Here is a 2,522-nt window from a genome sequence, read left to right as displayed (position 1 = left end):
AAGAGAGAGAGAGAGAGAAAAGTTGTGTGTGTGCAGATGTATGTGTACTTGAAAGTTCATGTGTGTGAATATAGTTTTTGAGGCCTTGCCTTCTACTTTGTTTAATGTTTGATACCGGGATATTTGTTATTCCTGGTGCATATACCAGCAGTTCTTTTGTCTCTACCTCCCATCATCTCCCACTGGGAGCACACGGATTACATATGCTCTACCAAGTGTAGCTTTCACTGGGTTGGAACTTGGGTCCTCCAGCACTTACTGTCTCCAGCTTCTAATGATCACCCACACCTCGAAAGAAACCCCTCAAACTTCTACAGTGAACATGTATTGTTTTGCTAAAGAGAACAAACCAGAAAGTTTTGTGCTTTTTGTTTGTTCATTTGTTTTTGGATTTAGAGTGCAGCTGTAGTCTGTAATGAGCCAGCTGGGCTTCCAGGACTGCTAGGTCAGGGTGACTTCACACTTAGCATAGAAATGCTCTAACATTGTTCTTGACTCACAGTGCTCCCCCAACTTCACTGTCAGTAGCCCTCAGTTTCTCTCTCCAGGGAGTGCATGTCCAGTCTAATGTAGATCAAGCAAGGGAAGCCCTTTTTCTTCATGTGAGAGCTGCTTTGTTTTATTTTATATGGTTCATTTAAAAAAGGTTTTATTATTATTTTTTTATTTTTTTGAGACAGCGTCTCACCATAGCAAGTTTTGCCTGGAGATTGCTATATAGACCAGGCTGACCTCGAACTTAGATTTGCCTGCTTCTTTCTCCCAAGTGCTAGGACTAAAGGCCAGTGCCACCACAGCTGTCTTACTTTTATTATTTTTGTTTATGTGCATGCATATATTCTGTATGGGTACATGCACCTGAGTGTAGGTACCCTTGGGAGGGAGGTCAAAGGTGTCAGAACTGTGTGGAGTTGGGATTACAGGTGTTTGTGAGCTGCCTGATGTGGGTGCTGGCACCACACTCAGGCCCATGACAGAATAGGAAGTGCTCTTAATTGCTGAGCTCTTCCTCTAGCCATCCTTATTTTGTATATGTTGGTTTATTTTTGTGAAAGGGCTTTGCAGTGCAGCCATGGCTGGCATGGGTCTCTTGGTTCCCTTGCTTCAGCCTCCCGACGCTGGGACCAGATAGATGCCTGTGCCAAGACGCCTAGCTTTGTGAACGCTTCAGAGTCCTTCAGTCCCGTGTTGTTGTAAGGTCCACTTTATCATCCTCAGTGCCAACAGTTTCTAAGCCATTTGGAAGGGTCTGTGCTCTCAGTTTTCCCAGTGACTGATTTGAGTCCTTTTGATGTCTGTTCAGCTAGTTGCTGCGTAGCCAGCCATCTGCTTCCCAGCTACAGAATTTTGTGGTTTCAGATGGTTCTGGGAAGAAGTGAAAATAAGATGTATTTGTTCCGTATGTCATCTTTAACAAAAATCTGTATTTAGTTTCTTTTTCTGCTTTGGAGACAGTCTTCTTTAGCCCAGGCTGGCCTTAAACTCCATCCCTCTGCCTCAGCCTTTCTGGTTAGCAGCACATGATTGGCTCTCGCCCAGTTTCTGGTGCAGCTTGGGTTTTCATGTGTGAATGCGCCATGATTCCTTGAACGACTCCTCCTTTTGTACACTGGGTGCTTGCTGATGTTGTTTTCATAGTTCCTACCACCACAAAACCCTTCTGTGCTAAACATCAGGATGCCCGTGTTTTAAAGCATTTCTTTGGTTTTGTCCTTAGGATATTGTCCTTTATGTTGTTTTCTTTTTTCTTTTTAAATATGTGGTCTTACTGTAGCCCTGGTTGGCCTGGAGCTTGCTGTGTAAAACAGGCTGACCTCAAACTCACATGCACTCTTGCCTCTGCCATCCACGTGTGTGCATCGTCATTCTGGGATTTCTTCCCACCTTCTTAGGCACAGTCTCATCCTGTAGCTAAGGTTGGCCTGGAATTCACTGCTGCCTGGTCTTGAAATTGTGACAGTCTTCCTGCCTCAATCTTTTGAGAGCATTTGGATTACAAGTGTGCAAGTGGAAACTGCACTTTCATTCCTGGCCAGACGTGAATTTCACACAGAAACTATATTAATTACAACACTGTTTGGCCAACAGCTTAGCCGTATTCCTAGCTAGCTCTTATATCTTAAATTAACCCATTTCTATTAATCTGTGCATCACCATGCGGGTGTGGCCTACTGCTAAGGTTCCTTTGGCAGCTACATGGCGTCTCCTGACTCTGCCTGCTCTCTCTCTATATCTCTTCCAGCCTAGCTATAATTCTGCCCTGCCATGGGCCAAAATAGATTCTTTATTAACCAATGGTAATAAAACATATTCATAGCATACAGAGGGGAATCCCACATCACAAGTGTGAACTAATACCCATTGAAAAAAATGTATTTATTGGTCACAAGAGATGGTTCAAGTGATAAAAGCACAAGCTTACAAGCCTGACAGCCTGAATTCCATCCCTTGGATGTGTGTTTATGCACACATTCTCTCTCTCTCTCTCTCTCTCTCTCTCTCTCTCTCTCTCTCTCTCTCTC

The 2,522-nt window shown here is 43.9% G+C and overlaps 1 protein-coding gene across 1 annotated transcript in view; it reads left to right on the top strand.

Annotated features, from left to right (window-relative positions):
* Window positions 1-2,522, top strand: part of Stk4 (serine/threonine kinase 4) — an 89,068-nt gene that overhangs the window by 20,978 nt on the left and 65,568 nt on the right. The window lies entirely within an intron of this gene.

The sequence above is a fragment of the Microtus ochrogaster genome, linkage group LG8 (assembly GCF_000317375.1).
Source record: "Microtus ochrogaster isolate Prairie Vole_2 linkage group LG8, MicOch1.0, whole genome shotgun sequence".
Taxonomy (NCBI): domain Eukaryota; kingdom Metazoa; phylum Chordata; class Mammalia; order Rodentia; family Cricetidae; genus Microtus; species Microtus ochrogaster.
The sequence above is the reverse complement of the archived record's forward strand: the minus strand, read 5'-3'. Positions and strand labels throughout refer to the sequence as shown.